The 23,483-nt window shown below is 38.6% G+C and overlaps 1 protein-coding gene across 32 annotated transcripts in view; it reads right to left on the bottom strand.

Moving 5' to 3' along the window:
* Positions 1-23,483, bottom strand: part of NEDD4L (NEDD4 like E3 ubiquitin protein ligase) — a 348,035-nt gene that overhangs the window by 102,668 nt on the left and 221,884 nt on the right. The window contains exon 1 of one of the 32 annotated variants that reach the window (XM_065598809.1): positions 1,101-1,123. The exons of the other annotated variants lie outside the window; for them this stretch is intronic. The gene's annotated coding sequence lies outside the window, so the exon portion shown is untranslated. Of the gene's footprint in view, positions 1-1,100; positions 1,124-23,483 lie in introns of those variants that run through there. 32 annotated transcript variants of the gene reach the window in all.

Raw genomic sequence — 23,483 nt, 5'->3', positions numbered from 1 at the left:
TAAAGGTGGAGAATGGATGGCCAATTGGATAGTTCAAAGCAGCAAAAATAAACCCATCAATAATTACTGTAATCATACATGCTCTACTACTAAGAAGTCCAGAAGATAAAAGAAACCTTTTCAGGGTCTTACAGAAAGGTTCACATTATCTGTTTAATCTTTGCTATACTCAATGATGCTTTCAAAATGAAAAATCAAAGAATGTGTGGCCACTGGGTAACATTCAGAATATAGAATGTGCATTGTGGTCAAATCAACCATTAATTCCTGTAGTTTAAAAAGCAACTTATAATTTGTGCAATGGCTTCAAAGTGCTCTTTCACTAATCAGTTTACAGATACAGGGTTTGTCGACGTAGCCGTTTAGTTCACGGCAAGCTGAGGTGTGAATCTACCACATGTTAGTAGGCCACATGTGACCTCACTGATGTGCACTAACAGTTTGTTAGTGGACGTTATCTACTCTTGTTTCAAAGCAGGGCAGCTAAAAGTTTATTAACAAACTGTTAGTGCATGCCAGCAGGTTCCACACAGACTGCCAGAGCATGGCGGGCTAAAGTCACGTCTCAGCTTGCCATGAACTAAATGTTAGGTAAGACCACAGTATTTTAGGTGTCAGAGAGAGAGAGAGAGAGAGGCATACGAGAAGTTAACCATGTTAGAGGAAATGAGAGGAGTCGGCCCTGAGAATGAAAAGAAAATGTTCCAAGACTGCCCACTTAAGATCTAGGTAAAGACTAGCATTGCAGCAAGCTCTCTCCAAAAAAACATTTTTAAAGGAGAAAAGCATCACTAATTTTTTCATTCTTATAAGGCTTGGCAATAGCATTTCCAGTTATATTTGCATACTGGATGGAATGGGACTTGTTTAAATCATGCATATATTTCAAAAACTGCTTGGAAATCATGGCTCTAAACTATTGAAGCAATTAATAGTCTTAGTGACTTTTACAATTCTGCTGACATGGCCCCAGGAACTGTTCTACAGTCTTGTTTGTGAATCAGTCTAAATCTCAGTGATAAGATGAATTCTCCTCAAATCTATCACTTCCCAGCCCAGCATTTAACACATTCACTGTGCAAATTCAAGAGGTGGCTCACCTTTCTACTTGGGTTTGTGCTGAACTGCTGGTGTGTGTAATGGAGGCCTCCCAAGAGGGAAATAAAAATCAGTCAAGAAGAATATGTGCTCTATAGCCAGACACTGCACCTCTTCAGCCTTTTCCTTCTGCCTCCAATGCTGTGTTATTTCAGAATAGCATGTGTTCAGTATCTGAGATTATAAAATGGTTTTGAATGTGATAAAACGAACACTGAAAATGAATGAACAGAAAATATGATAATTGCCAAACGATAATTTACTATGAAAGTCAGAACATGAACTGTAGTGTACTGCTCTGTGAAAACATGCACAGCAACTTTAACACATTGGGGTAGCCACTGTTCATACACTTCGCAAAACAATTCTGAAGAAAACGTTAAAACACTGAATATTCTAATTACTTCCTTATTAACTAGCCATCTTACTGACACAGTACCTTCAACAGTGGTTTCACACCCTTCAATGGATTCAACCACATGGGTTGTTCCGATTCCACTGTATTCCCCTGGAACATACCTACAGAGCACATATTCTGAGCTGTACCATGTTTCTCACGTACAGGTGGAATCCACATACATACTGCAGGTTGGATTTACAATTGATCTGATTTGTAAATTGTTCTTTATTATAATTTTGTTGTTTATATGACAATTTATTCACTTACTAGCTCAAGACTAGATCATTCTCTCCTATGGAGAAAAAACTAAAAACAAGGCAGAAGAGTTGGGCAAGTGATTGTGCGCTCAGGTTGGAGGGACAAAGGTAGAGATGGAGGCAAGACTGTGAATCCAACTGATCCCTGGGATCAAGTAATCAGTCCTAGAGACCCACATATCTGCACAGAAGGCTGACCCTCTCATCCAGGAATTGTATTGCTTCTGAATTTCTTTCTGCAGCTATGCAGTAGCAGGAGGCACGTAAGGGAACCGTGGAAGTTTGTGCTACTTCAAACTGACATCTAATTGGAAATCTGTAGGCTCAGCAGGAAAAAGTCTTCTAATTTACTCCCTTTCAATCTTTCACCCTCAAATCCATACACAATGACCCAAAGGAACTCCAATGGGATGACCATAGGGTTCCAGGGAAGGGAGCACTCTGTTACTATATCCTTCATTCCAGGTGAGAGTCCCTTTTTGCCTCTTCCATTATTTACACAAGCAATGTGACCATAATCTGAGAGGGATACTGCCTCCAGTAATTTAGGACTAAAATATGGATAGCCCAGAAATCATCTGGCAAGATGTATGGTCTGAAATCTAAATCTATCTGTCATATCTTATCTATCATAGAAACATACTGCTGGCACTAAACAAATGCTCTTCCTACAGATGTGGTAATAGCTGTGATATTGCTACACAAACAGGGAAGCAGAGACCAGACATGATCCTTTCAGCTCATTAAAAACTCAGCAAGGTACAGAGAACTGGTGGAAGAAACTACTGATATGGGAAGTGGTGTTATGTTTTTAAGATGGGTGGATTTTTAAAGTGTATAAATAAATGAACCTTGCTAATTTGCATTTAAAATGAATTGAGCTTGTTTTAAAGCCATTTTTAAAAATATATTTATAACACTATATTTATCAGTCATTCATTTTAGTATCTTATCTAAGCATGAGGAATTCCAGCAGCTTGATCTGAAGAGATTCTTGGGTACTGACATTTCCAAAGGAATGAACCTTTGGTAACCGATACATATACAGCAGTGAAACAGTGCAAGTCTGTGTCCACTTCTTTTATTGGCAAATCTGCAGGCTAGGTTTATTCTTCCCATTCATTAATGTATTACATGGAACAATTTCCCATCATTTTAGTGAACTGTTTAACAAATTTGTCAAAAATCAGTTGCCTCCCAGACCAAAAAAACCCCACTCCAGATACCAGCTCTCGTGATTGCCCAAATAACCTGGTGCTCATTTATAACCACACTATGCACAGAATTCCAGGAAGTGCACATGGCCATTCTAAAGCCAAGTTTACATATTTATCATAGCAGAGCATTATTAAGTTAGTACTGCATTAATATTTTACTTAACAACCCTTAAGAATTTTATTTCTACCTCCAAAATATTTGAATATTATTTGTTTGTATGACAATAACCTCTCTAGACCCTAGTTAGGGACAGGATTACCCTATGCTCAGTGCTGGACAAATGTGTAGTGAGAAGATGGTAATCTCTTTGGGGCAAGGACTATCTTTTTCAATTAAAACAGAAAACACCACAAAATAATAGAAATTCTATAACCAAAAATCTAAATTTGTTTTATAGAAGTAACATGTTGGTTCATTAAAAATAGAAAATGAATGGCAATCACAACGTTTTCTCCACATTTACAGCCTGATCAAAGTCCACTGATTCAATGGCCTTTGAGTCAGGTCATTAATGAATACACTATCACACTAAAATGTTTAGATTGGTTCTAGATCTGTCTATCTAGAGTTTGCTTTTGGGAATTTAACACCTTTTGTCGCCAGTTCTGCAAACATACAGATGCACTTAATGGTAAGCACATGGATACTCCCACTGACTTCAGTGGGGATACTCACTTAAATACTTCTGTATACTTTTGCAGGATTAGGGCCATCTACAGGAAAACTGAAAATGCTTGTTTGGGAAGAAGTCAGATTTTCTTGAACAGCCTGTATAGCAGATGATGGAGGCCCACATTGTAGCTCCTATAAATTGCAGATCGCCTTATCTAGCTCTTCCCCAAGCCTAGTGCTCTCTTCCTCTGGACAGATGACTACTTTTGGGTATCTGCATTTTAGTTCAAAGAAAATACAACAAACATGGGGAAATGTCAGGTTGGCGAGAAGAGGTATTGTGGTCAAGAGAATGAGTAAGTCCTGAGTTCTCTCTCTATCACTGGGTCGCAGTGCAAGTTTAGGCACATTATTTCCCCCTTGTCCTTCAGTTTCCCCATATCTAAATTGAAATATTACTATTTACTTCTCTCTCAGACTGAGGTGTTCTGTGGATGAATGTGTATGCAATACTTTGAACATACAACTCCCCCATATAAGCAGTATTATCCTGTGTGTTTATTAAGATTTAGCACTTTGGGTAGCTCTTAGATTGTAAACTCTTTGGGCAGGGAATGCTTTTGTTGTGTTTGTACAGCACATAGCAAAATGGGATCCTGGTCCAGGATTAGTGCTCTTAGGTCAGAGGTCGGCAACCTTTCAGAAGTGGTGTAAATCACATCATTTATTCACTCTAATTTAAGGTTTCGCGTGCTAGCAATAGATTTTAATGTTTTTAGAAAGTCTCTTTCTATAAGTCTATAATACATAACTAAACTATTGTTGTATGTAAAGTAAATAAGGTTTTTAAAATGTTTAAGAAGCTTCATTTAAAATTAAATTAAAATGCAGATTCCCCCGGTCTGGTGGCCAGGACCCGGGCAGTGTGAGTGCCACTGAAAATCAGCTCGCGTGCCGCCTTTGGTTGCCTACCCCTGTCTGAGGTGCTACCATAATAAATCATCTATGAAAAGGATGCTGACTGCTAGGACTTCAAGATTTCTCACATTGTCAAGCATTGTGGTTTTCAGTGACCTCTGATCACTAACAAGTCTCCCCAATGAGGGTTTTTTTTGGACTAAGTAGTTTGCATGAAGACACTACTGTGCATAGGTTGTGCCTTAACATCCAGACCAGCCATTCAACATGCTGTGATGTTAGAGTTTTCAAGGTGGTAAATTAAGAAATGGTATCCACTGTAAATTAAGAAGAAACGCTATCAACTGTAGTTTCCAGGGAGAGGAAAGTCCAAGTACTAAGTTCCATTCTGAGTTAAGAGCCTTAGAATTTCACAGAAAGGCAAAGCTTCCTGACTGAGAAAAGAATGAAGGGGGTGAGAGGGCAGGAAGGTCAGTGGAGTTTCACCTGCTAGCGTGGGGTTAACACTTTTATTTTTATGTTTTGGTATGGTGAGTAATTTCAGAGAGCACACCAATAGGTCTTCAAACTTTGACCTGGATACTAGATCCCACTCTCCCCTTCCCCCCCCTCTCCCCGGTATCCTGGAGTTTCTTGTTTTATCCTTCCAGCTTTGTGGCTTAAAACTGTCAGCATTTCTCAGTATACAATGCTTTTGCTATAGATGCAAACCCTAAACTTAGGTTCCAAAGATCCTCTTGCAATGCAGCTTACTTATCTCAAAACTGCAGGCATTTTAAGTTTGAAGAGCACATTTTTGAAGAGCGCTATTAGCATGTAACTTCTATTTCAATTGGGTGAATTAACACACATCCCTCATCTTAGCTTCTGTATGACCCAAATACTCTATCTTCTTGTGGGTATTTTGATCCAAGTAGGCTATTGTCAATTTCCTCCTCAATTATCACCTATAACATCAGCTGGAATACTCAAAACAGAATATGCACATTGAGTTGCATGGTTCTGTAAAATTATGTAATGCCTATTCTCTCATCAATACATACGTGCAACTCCCATTAATGAAAATGGAAGCTATAGGAGTATATTGAGAGAGATTTCAAACACACCTTTCTTTCCTGTTACACCATTCCTTCCACATATGCCAAAAGTCTAATAAACTTCCCAAATACGGAAAATTAACCTCAAGTTAGTAGTTTTATACCATTTACAGCTTTTGTAAAATTAATTCCCCGTATTAACTCATAGCTTGCAGTGGACAAGGTCCATTTATTCCAATGGAGGCAGTACTGAATCTGCAATAAGGTCCCTGGATTCTGTAGCAGCATCATTAAAGATTGAGGTATTTAATCAATTAATTCTGAAAATACAAAATGCCATCAGTACAACAGCCCCCGGGTTATTTATATAGTCTAAGCTATTCCCACATTTCCAGTTTCCATTGCATCAGAGAAGTAATGTTGCGAGGAGTAGCAATTTTGGTGGCTGGGAGATGACTGGAGACAGTTTGGGATTGTGGGATAAACAGAGTAGCTGACAACAAAAATAATCAGAAATGAAATAGTTTATGTTGACATTTAAGGTGTTGCAGAGTAAATCACCTATTGCGATGCAAGGGACAGATCACACCACTCACTAGGGATGTAAAATGTTAACCGGTTAACCAATAAATATCAGTCTGATCGGTAAGGTATTCCTTAACATTTAAACTCCAGCTGCGGGACTCCTCTGCTGTCCCACCCCCGGGGTGCCAGCTGCCAGCCCCCCGCATCCCAGCTGCCCCCTCTTCCCCTCGCACCACTGGTCCTGGTTGCCGGCCCTGCGCCCAGGGCTCTGCACAAGGTGGCAGTAAAACATTTATTTTAGCTCACAACTGTAAGTTTCACATAGACACTCCTTCACTCAAAAGTCCTGCACTCAACTTCAGCGATTACTTAAGGTACGCGGGCGGGCGGGGGGGGGGGGGGGGAAGGGTTGTTAATTCTTATCCTCTCCTCATGGATGCCAGCCTTTCATCATGCTCTTTATCAAAGGACAACACCAAAACAGCCACAACTAATTGTGTGAGGAGGGTGCAGGTTGATAAATAGGGTTTATGCAGAACGGATGATAGAGGAGTAGTGTCATGATATACCTTAAGGTCATGATATACAGTAACTCATAGAATCATAGAATATCAGGGTTGGAAGGGACCTCAAGAGGTCATCTAGTCCAACCCCCTGCTCAAAGCAGGACCAATTCCCAACTAAATCATCCCAGCCAGGGCTTTGTCAAGCCGGGCCTTAAAAACCTCCAAGGAAGGAGACTCCACCACCTCCCTAGGTAACACATTCCAGTGCTTCACCACCTTCCTAGTGAAATAGTGTTTCCTAATATCCAACCTGGACCTCCCCCACTGCAACTTGAGACCATTGCTCCTTGTTCTTTCATCTGCCACCACTGAGAACAGCTGAGCTCCATCCTCTTTGGAACACCCTTTCAGGTAGTTGAAGGCTGCAATCAAATCCCCCCTCATTCTTCTCTTCTGGAGACTAAACAATCCCAGTTCCCTCAGCCTCTCCTCATAAGTCATGTGCTCCAGCCCCCTAATCATTTTTGTTGCCCTCCGCTGGACTCTTTCCAATTTTTCCACATACTTCTTGTAGTGTGGGGCCCAAAACTGGACACAGTATTCCAGATGAGGCCTCACTAATGTTGAATAAAGGGGAACGATCACGTTCCTCGATCTGCTGGCAATGCCCCTACTTATACAGCCCAAAATGCCGTTAGCCTTCTTGGCAACAAGAGCACATTGTTGACTCATATCCAGCTTCTCGTCCACTGTAAGCCCTAGGTCCTTTTCTGCAGAACTGCTACCTAGCCATTCGGTCCCTAGTCTGTAGCAGTGCATGGGATTCTTCTGTCCTAAGTGCAGGACTCTGCACTTGTCCTTGTTGAACCTCATCAGGGTTTTTTTGGCCCAATCCTCTAATTTGTCTAGGTCCCTCTGTATCCGATCCCTACCCTTTAGTGTATCTACCACGCCTCCTAGTTTAGTGTCATCTGCAAACTTGCTGAGAGTGCAGTCCACACCATCCTCCAGATCATTAATAAAGATATTAAACAAAACCGGCCCCAGGACTGACCCTTGGGGCACTCCGCTTGAAACCGGCTGCCAACTAGACATGGAGCCATTGATCACTACCCGTTGAGCCCGACGATCTAGCCAGCTTTCTATCCACCTTACAGTCCATTCATCCAGCCCATGGTAGTTAGGTAACTACTTTTCTTCATTGCCTTGGTTGTGTGTTAGGTATGTTGAGTGTGTAGCAAACTTTAACTATTTTTCAAGTATTACGCATCTTCCAGCTTCTGAATTATCTTTGTCTCCCTCCCTCCCACCCCCCCCCTTTTTTTTTTTAATTTCTCTCCTTTTTTCCCCACATTTTCCTGACACAGATGTGCTAAGAAATTAACACAATCAAGGTGTGATGATAAATTCCTAGGACTTCCTAGCCTTGTGGCTTGATGCTTCTGCATACGTAGTCCATAAACCACATTGAATGCCATATGGCAATTTTTTTTATTATTATTACTGTCCACAGTATTTCTCCTATGGCATTTCTGCTTTCCACCAGTTATCTCCTTGCAATTGAAAATCTACATTTTTGATTATTTTCTACCAGATACACAAGCCTGCATTTTTCTAAGTTGAATCACATTTTTTTCTTGTCTATATTTTAACCTCTCTTTGAAGATATTAAATAACCCAGTCTTAACAGTGAAGTTTACAGGACCTTTGCAGGCACAATTTAACAGATTTTGCTTGCACATGACATTCATATGAGAGTGAAAAGAAATAATTTTACAACTCCAATAATAAATCCTTTACTAAAATTAAAATGTATTTCATCCACTAATACTTTATATTGAATAAAAAAGGGGATCAAAACCATCTGCTGTGATTTGTGGTTTACAAATCTTTGTTGTCTATTGCTTGTGTTGCTGTTTATCCTCGTGGCACTGACAAAATCTTTCTAACATTTGTTCCATTATGTTACCAAGGGCTATAGTTAGACTAATAGTTAGAATCACTTCTTTGCACTCAAGATACTTAATTCTAGATCTTAGACCTAGTCCCCACACTGGCTTGCATGCTTGGACTGCTGGCTGGTGTGATTACCTTCTTCTTTAAACAAGACCCATAGAGGTTTGGACATACACAACTTATTATCACTATGATTCTCTACTCAATATCACAGTGATCAAAGCATTATCAAATAAACAACTCGAATTTGTGGCCAAACATCTTTATCATTTGTTACACATACCACTTGACCTCTCAGGACTCCAATGTGGATACAATATTGGACACCATTATCTCCACACACTGTTCATTTACTCTTCCCTCCTTTCTGTTGTTCCCAGTTCCTTCCACCTTGAGGGCTAGATCCTCAGGTGGTGTAAGCAATCATAGCTCCAATGAAGTAGTGGAGCTATACCAATATATATCAGTTGAGGATCAAGCCCTCAGGCTGTCTGCTAGTTCTTCATCCCTGGTGCTTGCCCCTCCTCTATGTTTCTTCTGAGGTTCTTACCACAGGGCTGATATTGGCAACACAACACTGGGTTACAATCCTCTGCCTGCAAGATGGAGAAAGTAGGGACTGGAATTTTCCCAGCAATGAGGAAGCATGCCCAACCAGGAGACTTAATTATAGTTTGGCAGCATAGCAGGATGACAGCTGAGAAGCAAGGACACTTCAGCTGTATACAACAATATTGTTAACTTTTCCACTTAAAATTTGCATTTCCAACCAAACCCCAGACAACTTCAGCATGAAGAATAGCTTGGAAGTTACCAATCAGGACCATTTTCTTCACCAACTGACCAATGCTCAGAATGACACAATAGAGTCGGTCAGTTGTCTGCAGTCATGCTTCTCTGTCTGGCTAGCAGCGATATGTCAGAAATTATTCTATTTGTCTGACTGCCTGAGGTCACAGTTATCAAATTACTGTGGTTTTGAGTGGGCCTGGTGCATCCTGTATGATGTTGAGCATAGTCGTTTCTCTAAATATACACAAGTAGCAGAGAAAAGGTAGATCTAGTTCATTGATGGATAATTGCAGCTGCCAGCAAAAAAGAAACCTTACCATATCAGGTTCATGGGAAATCCTTTGAGACCAGCTTAGGTGTCAGAGTGGTTACTCTCAGCACATTATCGTGCTTCAAAATCTTTTAAAACTAAAGCAACAATAACGTTAGCTGGATAATTGATGGAACTGTAAAGAACAAAATAGTGCACTCAGCCCAATGAATTTAAAGCTAGCAGCCTGTGCCATTTCAGATAGTCAACAACAGGATGTGCAATGGCAACACTGATTTTGCAAGTGCCTTGTTTTGAACTGCAGTGTTTGTTCTGTGTGAGAAACCTCTGAGTCAGCCAACGTACACATTCACAGCTGAGATGGGCCATCAAGAGGCAGAGCCTTGGCAGTAAGACAACCAACATGTGTTACCCTTTGAAGGGACCAATCCCTGAATAAATGTCATTGTTCTTCGGTATTTGTTCTGTTCTATCTGTAATATGTCCTTAGTGTGGGCCAAATGAGATAGCAGCCGCATATGGTGAGGGGGTGGGAGGTGAGTCTTCATGCTTTACATTGGGCTTGGGTGGGAGGCGTTGAAAATCCCAAGCTACAGTTCTGCTTGTGTGATGAGGCTACGCTTTGGGTTACTAAATTGGACTAGCACACTCCAGAGCAGATCAGCTATGGAATTAAACTGTTTTATCTGAGTGTATAATGTCTATCATCTGTACCAAATGATTATCTGCCAGATGTCAAGAGATATTTTAAAATATCCCTGTTGGATAGGAACAGAATCAGGGAAAATACCAGCCAATCCGCTCTGCAAAGAAGCAACTATAAGCATAAGTATTGGACTGCTGGAACACTTTCATTTGTATCTCTGTGTTCCTCTCAGTGCTCCAAACCTCAGTGTTTCCCATAGTTATACTCCATAATCCATAGCTTGACAGCATGCGTCAGTGTAGTTCCCTTCAGGGCTCAACACTGTTACCAAGAAGGGGCCCTTTCACCAACAGATACATTGTCCTCCTCCACCTCTCCACCACCACCATGATCTGAGCACAGTGCCTACGCAACATACAGCCCTTTGTAGTTCTAAGGAACAGACGCTGAGAAACATAACCTCTGCCTCTTATGTGACAGTACAGACCTGAAGAAGAGCTCTGTGTAGGCCCAAAAGCTTGTCTCTCTCACCAACAAAAGTTGGTCCAATGACAACCATCTTGTCTCTCTAATATCCGGGGGCCAACATGGCTACAACACCAATGCATACAGTACAGAGCAAGGACATCCTCTGTCTATTTTAACTTGCATCACCAGAAAAGGAAGAAGCCCACTTTGGAAGAGATATTTCAGGCTGATAAGGTTATTTTTCCCAGAACAGAGAAATTATGATGGTTAAATTGACACACAAGTTCATGGCAGTTAGAGTTAGTAAGTGGACTGGATTTAAAAAAAAACAAATTAGCAAAATATCATGATTAAAAATGTCTATATACAGTGTTTAAGACACAAACACCTCACCATTTCCTATGTGGTCTCATTTTCCTTTACTGAGATACCGTTTTGAATTGAGTAGCAACCACTTCTCTGTTCTCACATCGGATATAAATGTACTGTATATGACCTCTTACAAAGATGTAAACCTACCCAACCATCTAGTTCACCTACCAGTCTGTCTTGTAGGAACCCAGTGCTGTTGCAAGAACTAGGAGACCCTTTTGTTCCCCTTGTGTATGCCCACAATAGCCAGAGTCTTAGGTCTTGTCAATACGTGAGGAAATTGCTGCTTTCCTTATCTACACTAGAGGATTGCACCATTGTGATTATGACAGTTAGTGGTCACTGACTAATGAATTTCAAGTGCAGAAAAGGCCTTAGATGTCCTACTTAGTGATTGAAATATCCATGTGAATATTATACTGGGAGAGTATCAGAGGGGTAGCCGTGTTAGTCTGAATCTGTAAAAAGTAACAGAGGGTCCTGTGGCACCTTTGAGACTAACAGAAGTACTGGGAGCATAAGCTTTCATGGGTAAGAACCTCACTTCTTCAGATGCACTTCTTGCATCTGAAGAAGTGAGGTTCTTACCCACGAAAGCTTATGCTCCCAGTACTTCTGTTAGTCTCAAAGGTGCCACAGGACCCTCTGTTACTTTATACTGGGAGAGAGTCTCAGAGCCAGCAGACCTGCTCCAGCTGTCCATTCAGGGAGAAATATTTCCAGTCACCCAGCAAATCACAGTGGAATGTGGGAGCAGAGATGTTAATGCAGTACTATTCTCCCCAAACATCAAAACCCAATTACAACATAGTCAGAGTAGTTGAAATGTACTATGAAAACAACTCTAGTTTCTCCACAGTGGGCATGAGGCACACTCAAAGGTCAATGAAGCCCCAATAGAAAAAAAAAAAACCCATACATCCTAGTTTGAAATCCACAGTAAACCCGTGACTCCAAAGCTAACGTTTTAAGCCACCTTCTAAAAGTCATGGAAATTTGTAGTTCAGGATGAGAAGGACCAAAGATGTACACACTGAGTGAACAGGTGGATGGCCTCTGCAGCTTTGTGCATGAAGAAACAGAGAAGGAGAAAAGATGAAATGCTCTGCAATTCATCCACTGTGTTCATCTGAGGCAGCAACTTCAAGGGTAACAGAAGCTTAGGAAAGACAAGAAATTGAAGAATGGTTCAAACTTTTCTTGATGCCATCCAGTATTTCCAAACAGAATGGCAGAAAATGTCAAAACCACAAAATTGCTTTCCTTTAATTAACACCTTGCATGGATTCTGTATGGAAAGGGACTTTACAAAGAAACAAAGCTTGGGCACATAACTTGAGACTTAAGGGAGGCTACAGTAGTCAACAGAATGAAGTTTCAGAATTATGTATTTTGGGAATCAATTACATTTGACTTTGCTGTCTGTGTAGAACTAGAACATTTAAATTGTAAGGAGGGGCCACATCACTCTTTGTGTTCAGCATTATTGGCACTCAATTATTATAAATATACATAAGCCACCTTTAAAAAATATATTTATAAGCATTGTGCTCCTCATTGTAGTATCTGAGTTATTAAAAATCAGGAAGACCTGGTTAGAAAAACATAGAAAGGAAATGAACAATCTGCAGGTTTTTTAAAATTTATGTATGTCCTTTCAAACATTCACTCATTCAAATGGAAGGGTTTTCCCATCCAAAAAACAGAAGCCAGTTTTAGAAAGCATGGTAATTACTCGTATGTGTCAGACAAAGGCTGAATATTTTCATGTTAATTTACTTCCCTTTTGAATGGCAGTTGTATGTGTTCTGTTGCAGATTCACATATTGTAAACTAATAAAATTAAACATACTTTTATTAAAGTTTCTTTAGAGTTTTATCATAATTCGTCTTATACAAAAGGTTTTTCTTTGCTGCAGGAATTATATTAATTGTTGGCACTCCCTTCCACTTGGGGGAATAAAGTAGTTAAGCTAATAGGTCTTTTCCCATCTCCAACTTCTATGACAATAAGACGTTTGAAAAAGTCGATTGAAAAGCACCCTGAATCTCATTTCTGGTGTGCTCTAGAAGAGCAATAAGAACTGGGACGTGAACTACAATTCAGTAATGTTAATATCAGAGGTTACTAGCAGAGATCATAGCTTCGTGCAGTAAGGTAGATATTAGTTTAGAAATGGACATTAATATGTAGAATATACAATTTATATAAACAATTTTGTCATGTAGCAGAGTTCACCCATATTTTATCTGTGGTGTCATTAAAGATCACATTTAGAAGACAGCTGTCATCAGTTAAAGGTTGTAGGCAGTTAAAGGAAGTAAGCCCCAGTGATGCTATGAAGCATCATTAGCAGTCATTGATTTAGCCATTAATCCTTTACAATTCTATTTCACAAGTGAGTGCACTTTAAATCACAATTTGAAGAGAGTGTTCAGCAGGTGACTGAGGATATATCAATGCTATGAAGAAACACTGTAAAACCACATGTTCTTAAAAGCTCATCTGAAAACCTAGCTTGTATCCAGACAATGAAGTCAGCACTCAAAGCAAATTCCTTGCATGGAATAAAGCTATACCATTCTAAGAGCCTCTGTTGTAGCAGAAAGGATTGGAGTAAGCATATGAGAGATATTCAGGAAGAAAAAATTAAAACTAAATTAAAATTTAAGAGTGTGCATGTGCACATTAGCTTTACATTAAAATGGAATACTACACACTGGATGACTAATCTTTTATTTTCATATTATAATCTTTCATGTAACTTGTTTCCAAGAAAGGATTTATTTAAAAGTCACAAGTGCGAGGAAGAATTTTTACAATTCATCTGTACTAGCCCACAGCTTTAGACCATCGTATTCAAACATTTTTCAAGAGTACACTGAACAAACGTGTAGAAACATGTCCCTAAATTATTGGAAAGGGAAGCAGTTATTCACCTAAAGATTACAGTTCTGTGACTGGATGGATATCTTCCCTGCCATCCAATCATCAGGCAGGCAGCAGAACAAATGGGGTTTATTATTATTTTCTCCAAATATGAGGAATCTTCCATAATTAAGAAACAGGACACAAATTAAAACAGGAAAAATAGGGAAATCTGCCTTAAAAAAGCAGAACTACAACAAAAGTGAATGGTATATAATATGGTCTGAGGCGAGAGTCACAAACACAATTTGTAGATAAAAATAATCTTCCCTCTAAGTCCATCAATAAAAGAATGCCATTTAGAAAAAGATGAAGTGGATCCATCCTATTTTAAAAAAAGGTATTATATTTTATAGAAAGTTAGTCCAAAACAAAACTTTTTATTGAGCTGACCCTGAAACATTCAACCTATAGTGCTTTTCAAAAGGCAAAGGAAAAAATACCTAGGTTAGCATTCTTGAATCTCAACTAATTAGCCAAGGAAGCTGAGAGAGCCTTGACAAAATAGTCCCTGTCTAATCTGATTCAGACAGGCAACCCTCCAGCTTTGTTGACTCCCATGGGAGAGGGATAGCTCAGTGGTTTGAGCATTGGCCTGCTAAACCCAGCGTTATGAGTTTAATCCTTGAGGGGGCCATTTAGGGATTTGGAGCAAAAATCTGTCGGGGGATTGGTCCTGCTTTGAGTAGGGAGTTGGACTAGATGATGTACGGAGGTCCCTTCCAACCCTGATATTCTGTGATCTATGACTATGTGTACTGACTTTTCTGGAAAAGATTTACAATACAACTAAGGGTCAGCTACAGCGGTCTTATGGAAGGAAAAATCACAAAAAAACAGAACATTTACAGATAAGGGTGGGATCACACAAAAAAAAGGAGGTTGCCGATGGAAGATCTACTCCCATGCATGTTACAATTTCTCACGAGATGATCTTGCTGAGACAGTAGGCTCAGCATTTGGACTGGCAAACAAAGGGGCAAGCCTTTCAGAATTAAACTTCTCCATTCCCCCAAAGGACCATTGTACTGATATCCTTGAGATTTCTTCACATATTTTGGCAAACAATCACTCAGCAGAGATATCTTACAAAAGGCTTGGCGGGAAAAAAGAATCAGGTCTTCCAGTCACGGATATTTTTAACATAATTATATCTTCAGCTAATCTGTAAGAATGTTCTTCCTATGCTAGCCTTTTTCCTACTATAAAGTTAAGCAAAAACTTTGGTGTCTTGTCTCCATTTCACTAGGGATTGTGTGGAAGATGTGCTACCGAAAGGATCAGTGAAATTCCACATGGCAGAGTGCTCCCAGAGTAGGTGCATTTGCATCATTTCTGGCTCTCTTAGTAGCACTCCAACATCTCTTCTTGAAATAACTTTTTGTCACTTCTTGAAATAGAACAGTGCAGCCTGTTACTGCAACTGATCTTGTTCAAGGAGTGCATGGGCTGCTGAAGGTGCTGGGAAATTTTAAGAAGGCCAAACAGCATTGAAAAAATAAATGGTCTTCCTTCTGGCTATGCAAGCTGACTGGCATTACATATGAACTGGTGGGTTGTTATATTTCAGAGTTCTTAAACATTTTAGGACTCAGTCTTAACTACAACTAAATGCATTATTCCCTGATAAAACATTGTAATCAGGTATTTTCAGTCAGTTACCTTAGTTTTTCACTGAACTATCAATAAGATTAGATGTAATTACACCTCGTAAAGCAAAGCCAAGCAAAAATTGATACAATATTTAGAAACTTACATAAAATAAAAAATAATAATAAAAGCAATTATATTAATATCTAATTATAAAAAACACACTGGAAAACTTAATATCTATATAAACCAACTGGTTACTAAACTAAACACTTCTATTACAAACCCCTTACCCCATCACAAAAAACATAAGACCAACCTACTAAAGATTTTATCAGAAGAATACATGATATTTAATGTCCATAGTCTGGCAATCTCTTGGGAATAGTTAGTCTTTTGTGAATATACATTAATCAAATGTGAAAAGAGGAACATATAGCATAATAAATGAATGCCAACACATTATGTTTCTTATAGGCAGGGCTGGGCAGTGCCCCCACAGTTAAGGTTGCTTGTAACTTTGCCTAACTTTAACTATTCAAGCTGAAATTTTGCATGCCAAGTGTTTGCCTTAGGCTCAATTTTTGGGAAAATTTCAGCTAAAATGGTTCAGCCCTTTCCCAGAATGTGATTAGGGAACAATGCCTTGTTTTGCACATAATAAAAAAAATTCTTAAAACCGTTTAACTGAGATTAACACCTGCATGCTTTGGAGCAGGGGGTAATTTGGCAAGATAATAGTCTACTATTTACTACTATTGCTACTATTTACTAAATTACCTGCAGTGGTAGGGGTCTGTACTATAGATCTAAATGTCCACTTATACACTGAAAGCTAAAAAGATCCACAATATGTAAAGCAATGCATATAAATTCACCTGACCTGGCTTAATGTTGTAGCGATTTACAAAATAAGTACATTTGCACTGGTATCTCCTACACAATTGGCACTCCAAGATTATCACAATAGTCTAATTTGTAATTTCAAAAATTCCAAGACATCTTAATGCTTATTTAGTTCGATGGGCTGAAGTTATCTGAATGAAGGATGCAGAGCGCACATACATTCCAGACGTGCTGACTGGAAAATGGTAATAATATTATATGATCAACACTGCATTAAACTAAAATACCAGGCATGCCCAAGAACAGATAAATACACAAAGTTATTTAAGACATATTTTAGAAGGGTTCTAGGTGAAGACATCCAAATGTTTACCCTCATCCCCACAAAATAAACAGTCTGTTCTAAGCAAGTACTTCACATCACGTTAATATCTTTTATTCTCTCCACCAGGGGAAACTTCCATATGCTTTCACTGCTTTTTGTTTATATTCAAAATAAAGAAACAAAGTTAAGTAACTGTGCTTGTAAAAGCTTCACAAAGCCATCTTCCTGTCCTTCTAATCCCGCCATAAAAATTCTCCTGTGCCATGTTATCCAAAAAAAAAAAAAAAAAGGTTCTGCAATAAGTAGACACCCGGTGTGCTTAGACTACTGCCTACCATGATGAACAGAATAGTCTCATTGTTAATTTATGCTTCCTTTGTCTGTCTGTTATTTCCATCTATTGTCACTGGTCTTCAATTTAGATGGCCAGCTCCTTGGAGCAAGGACTGTCTTTTTGTTATGTACAACACAATGGGGGGTTACTGGTCTATGATTAGAGTCCTTAGGTGGTGTTGCAGCAACATCAACAGAAGAAAAAAAATGGGCATAGTCACTAAAATTAAAACAAACAAACAATGAAAATGCAATGTATGTTCTGTTTCTACCACAGGCCACTAAGTGCAGGAATGGCTTTTTTTCTTCTTTTAAAAACCATATTTTTACTGAGCTGCTTCTGCAAAAATACAGCAGAATGTGAAAGTGACTTTCAGTTCAAAGCAATCAGTGACAGTGTAATTCCATAGTTCTTGAACACAATGTTTAGATACATTGCTTTGATGATCAAATACAAGACAACCAGCATTCAACATCAATTAACATTAACCCAATTTTACAGCAAGTGCTTGATTAAACAAACACCATCAAGACAATTATAAAAATGTGCTTTAAAACTACAGCTGGAACCAAGGGGACATAAGTTATACATTTCCATAATGTTGATATAGTATCAGTTTTCCTCTGTGCGAACATGAAAGGTCATTTTATAAAGGTTAGAACAGAATAAGATTGAATGTCAATGATGTCAAGTGTTACATGCAACTTCTAATAGTCTCAGTTGTTTCATACCCAAAAGGAGTTAACAACCGGGTCACCCATCATGTCTTGTGGAGTCTAACACAATCCAGACTGTGGCAGTTCAGCACACATTAAAAACATAACATATTTAAAGTCAGAATGCTGTAAGTTTTATTGGCTCTCTGTAACCGTTTTTTAAATTAAGCGATAGACTGTCCATTTCTGAAAATATACAGCACAGATAGTATTTTACAAATTTAAGTGACAATGTACCTTAAGAGTAATTCAAGGGATTTAGTCTGAACACCATGGAAGGTACACTATTATCTGAGGTCTTAATGCCATTAGGCAATTAACTCATTCATGAGATTACGAGGCAATCTGACTCATTTACTAGATATTGCAGACATCACAACAATAGTTCTGTGTCCAGAGTATTAGAGACATTTAACAAATAAGGAAAATAAAACAATTTGGATAAAAGATGTGATGTGAATGGCCTAGGAAGATTCTAATTGATGTTATTAATCCCCCAAATAATATATGGCTTGTTCTCCAACCTGATCACCTGCAGCCATATCACATTGGCTTGCCATCAGCATTTAGAAGCAAAGGAGGGTGATGTTTGATCAGTACTTGCATGGGGAAATCAAGGGGGAAAAAATCAAAGATGCTACAGAAACTGTACTGTACTTTCAGAGGTGACATGAAATTGAGGCTGTGACCACTTGTGGTCATTAACAATCCCATACAAGTTTTCCACAGATGTTTGCTCTAGTGTACTGGTCAAATTCCAGTTTGGGTGATTACACTCTGCCTACCTAAAATTCCCTCTGCATTTCTGGTTGATCATGATGTTCCTAGCTTCCCATCTTAAAATTTGTGGTATACTATCTCTATGCACTATTAAAAAGATCCCATACTCCATCCCCAGATATTGCTACATTTCAATACTAAGTGACATTATCCCTGTATTTGCTTGGTTTGGATCATGAAAACTAGATCACTTACAAAAGGGTTAATGATATGGGGATCATTTCTGTTTTTTATCCACAGTCCTCATTGCTGCTTCTGCTTGAACCTAACTGTAACTTAATTGCAAAGTCCCAGAAGTCCTTGTTTTATCCTTAGATTACAAACAGAGCTCTATAATGGCTCAGCATGCAAGTTATGTTTTTTAATTATCAGAGCTTGGTGTTAGGCAGCAATGGTAACAAATGTTTTTATCAGTTTCACAGCCAGCTTATCTTTAAACTTTGTACTAAATAAATCTTGGAATGTAAGGCGGGAAGGGACCCCGAGAGGTCATCTAGTCCATCCCGCTGTGCCGAGGCAGGACCATGTAAACCTAGACAATCCTTGACAGGTGTTTGTCTGCCCTGTTCTTAAAAACCTCCAGTAACAGGGATTCCACAATCTCCCTTGGTAGCGTATTCAAGTACTCAACTTTCCTTAAAATTAGAAAGTTTTGTTTAACAGTATTTTCAGATGCCATTTTCACTTTCATTTCTTTGTTGCCAATCTGTGTCAGTTTCAAATACTATTAACTAGGGAACAGTGGAGATGTGTTGAATTCAAGTCTAGGAATTGCAGAGATTCAGTAAGTGAGTACAGAACATGTTGCTAAGTGTGACAATACAACAGGCTATGACTTCCATAAGACAGGAGTGAAAGTGTGCTTTGGGGTAGTTACAGAATGCCTCAAGTGTCATGAGAGCAACTGTCCAGTTTGATGGGTCCACTTTGAACAGCTTTGAGATGAAAAGCAGAGTGAAGCAAGGATGTGCTCTTGCCCCTACACTCTTTGAAATCTTCTCAGTACTCTTGCACTGCACATTTAAGGACATGAAAGATGGAGTGCATCTCCACACATGATCAGATGGGAAACTCTTCAATCTGTCCCAACTTAAGTCAAAGACCAAAGTCAAAAAGGTGCTAATCAGGGAACTTCTATTCATTGATGCTGCTGCCTTCATAGCCCACAAGGAAGATCTACTACAAGAACTCATGGACCGCCTTTCAAGTGCCTGTCAGGCATGTGCTTTTCCCATCAAGAAAACGGTTGTATTAGGACAAGGGGGTTCCACAAGATCCTTCAATTACCTTAAATGCAAACCAGCTAGAAGTAGTCCAAAAGTTCAGCTATTTAGGTTCTACAGTGACCCCCAACCTCCCACTGGATGAAGAACTAAATGTTTGCATTGGAAAGGCAGCCACCACCTTTAGCGAACTAGCTAAAAGAGCATAAAACAATTCAGAGCTTACCATCAAAACCAAAATGCTAGTGTAGCAAGCTTGCATCCTCAGCACTCTCATGTATGGTGGGGAAACATGGACAACTTATGCTCATCAGGAAAAGGTTCAACCGTTTCTACCTACGTTGTTTACACTGCATACTCAACACCAAATGGCAGGATAAAGTCACCGATGCTGAGGTTCTTTGATGGGTAAATTTACCAAGTGTGACAGCCTTACTCAAGCAAAGATGACTGCGCTGGCTGGACTATTTGAGTAGGTTGGAAGATGAATGCATACCCAAGGACATGCTATACGGGGAGCTATCAGAGAGAACAAGAACAAGACGTCCCAAGATTCGCTATAAAGACACATGCAAGTGAGCTATGAAGGAATTTGGAATTGATCCTGACCAAAAGGAAATCCTGGCAAGTAATCATAACAAGTGGTGCCATTGTCTCCATCAGGGTATCAAAATCGATGATAGAAGCTGGCTCCTACAGCTTGAAGAGAAAAGAGCCCGTAGGAAGCAAGCAGCTCCCAACCAAGATACGTACATTTGCAATAACTGCCAAAGATCATGATCTCGGATTGGACTATTCAGTCACATGAGACACTGCAAATTATCTACTTCATAGGCCGCAATTCCCCACTGTCTGTCGCAGACGAAAGGATGCTAACACCAAGTGTCATGTCCTAAATCATAAAGCTAAAAGCAAGTGATTAAAACCATGTGAGTGCTATAGCGGGGTAAAAATGCTCTCCTCTGGCTGAGCAATTGTTATAAAACTTAATTTATATGTAAAACTGAGCAAGAGAGTTTTTGTGCATTACACATGAGATACAACACAGAAGTAACATCACTGCAAGCCATTCAGGAAACTGTTTCCAGAGTCATAATGAGTTTCTCACTTATACAGCACTAATTCCTCATTGAAATTAACTTAATAAAATTGCATATGCTTAGGTGGAAGAACCAACCAAACCAAAAGCATAGACATTTGCTATCTGAAAATAACTGTATATGCAACCATTAGTTCACCTCGAAATAGAGCTATCATTCTCACTCCTTGAGCTTACATACTGATGCCTCAAATCCTAATTATAGCAAAGCTCTGGTTTTGTTACTTTAAGAGGGAGCCAACATTTCTTTTATAAACAATTATTCTAGGAGATTAACAGATGGGAAAAGCCATGCCAGTAATTGTATGAACAGTGTACATAGATATGATGTATTTTTTTTTAAAAAATCATATTTCGGGACTACCAACCTGATGTATTTAAAAACATATCAAAAATGTAATTGGAAGATCTTCAAATTGGTTGGTTTGGCTTAAAAAACCTACCCCCCACACACACACCGCCCCACAAATAGATGACATGGAGGAGAAAGAACTTTAGCTCCCCATTAATTTGGGATCTTAAAAGTGAAAAAGAAAGACTCACATATTATTATAAACATTCAAAGTTTTTTTTTTAAAAACAATAACTAGATAGTATGATTTCTTAACTTCGACATGATGGGTTTATCCATTATTCCTTTAACTTCTTTTGTGTATTTTTAAAATATATTTACTTTCTACATTTTAAATTTCTGAGTACAGTTATTGTAGATCTGTAGCACAGCAAGTCCCTTATTTAGTTTGCATGAATGAAACCATGACGATAATTTTATTAAACCCATTTATTACTTAATGATAGGATTATTCCAGTTCCATTCTTGCTGGCCAAGTTCCAATATATTTTTCTTCTTCCTATTAACTAAATTGCACTAAGACATTTTGTTATTTGTGGGGATTTAAATGAATGATATCACCTGCCAATTTAATGTAACCTTTCTAAGAATTATACTTAGCATAGACTAAACTATTTTAAATTAATAATGTACAACCAAAAAGTGACTTACATGATCATTTCTTATTAGACTACCTTTATTGTGCCAATGCTTCCTTTTATTAAGGACTAATTCCCAAGCACCACTGAGATCCACATTTTCCTTTTGTCAACAATGACATTTCATCATACTTATACAGCTAAGTAGTACTCTGCTGATAATTATGATTTGAACAAATTTGTCCCCACTAAACAAATCTTTTAAATAGGTAAAGATGATGAATTTTCAGAACATCTTAAAATCTACATTAGAAAGAAAATATTAGAATCATTAAGACTAGAATGAAAGACAATTTTATACAGAGCCTGAAAACATCGAGATACTCAGATAAATGAAATTAATTTAGATCAGCTGTTTTGTGTTTTTAATAAATGAAATAACCTGGTGCAATTGTAATTACTTATGTTAAAAGTTGAATGGCAGTGCTCTTTTAAAAGGGAAGTGTAAATAAGGTATTCAAGATTGTTTGAGAAGGGAAATGTTTATTTTTATAACACAATCGTTAGTTGACCATTGCTAGTTTATTGAACATATGTGGATTTATATTTCTGTACATGTACCTAGAGGTTGTGGTGGGCATATTTTATCCAGTAACTAATTCTCTCTCTCACATTCATAAGAACGGTCATACTGGGTCAGACCAAAGGTTCATCTAGCCCAGTATCCTGTCTTCCGACAGTGGCCAATGCCAGGTGCCCCAGAGGGAATGAACAGGACAGGTAATCATCAAGTGATCCATTCCATCACCCATTCTCTCTCTCTCTCTCTCTCCCCCCCCCCACCTGTTTCTATGCCACATTTGATGCCACCAAAAGCCATTTCTGACATTGTTATAGTTGTACTGATTTTTAGCTGTGGCAGGAGTAATGCAGAATGTTGAACTCTGCTTTTGTTAGATGAGTTTTTTCATTTAAATTTTTTGTGAACCACAGTATTTATTTATATTTATTTATGCTGTGCTTCACGCAAAAATGAAAAAAACTCATCTAACAGAAGCAGAGTTCAACATTATGCATTACTCATGCCACAGCTAAAAAATCACTACAACTATAGCCCTGTCGGAAATGGTTGAATGGTTTTAGGTGACATCAAATGTGGCATAGAAACAGATAATTAAATTCTAGTCTTGGCTAATTATCAAATAATTTGTTAGCCTTCTTTTTAAAATGGTATTTACCACTAAAATCTCTCCCTCACCGATTTGGTCCTCTGTATTGCTAATTCTATTCTAAATATCACACAAAATGTAAGGATGTTTTGACAAAAAACACCGGCATCCATCCCCCAGAGCCTCGCTTCTTTTTCTTCTTCTTGAAAATACAGCTAACACAATATGGTTGTTATTTCAGTTTTCACTAACCGGTTTCATACCTGGATAGCAATCGTGCTGGAAAATGTTTTTCATGCTGTCATGCTGTTTTCATAGAGAAGGGTTTTAACAGCCAATCAGAGACACCTTGTCAGTTTCTGGTCTCTTCAAATACCATGATGTGTTACTATACCTCTCTCTAGCTTTCACAATCAGACTGCAATACTTGCACTAGATATGAGTTTACAGAAAGATATTTTTAGCA

This window comes from Chrysemys picta, chromosome 6 (genome assembly GCF_011386835.1).
Source record: "Chrysemys picta bellii isolate R12L10 chromosome 6, ASM1138683v2, whole genome shotgun sequence".
NCBI lineage: Eukaryota > Metazoa > Chordata > Testudines > Emydidae > Chrysemys > Chrysemys picta.
Note: the sequence above shows the minus strand (reverse complement) of the source record. Positions and strands in the feature narration are given on the sequence as shown.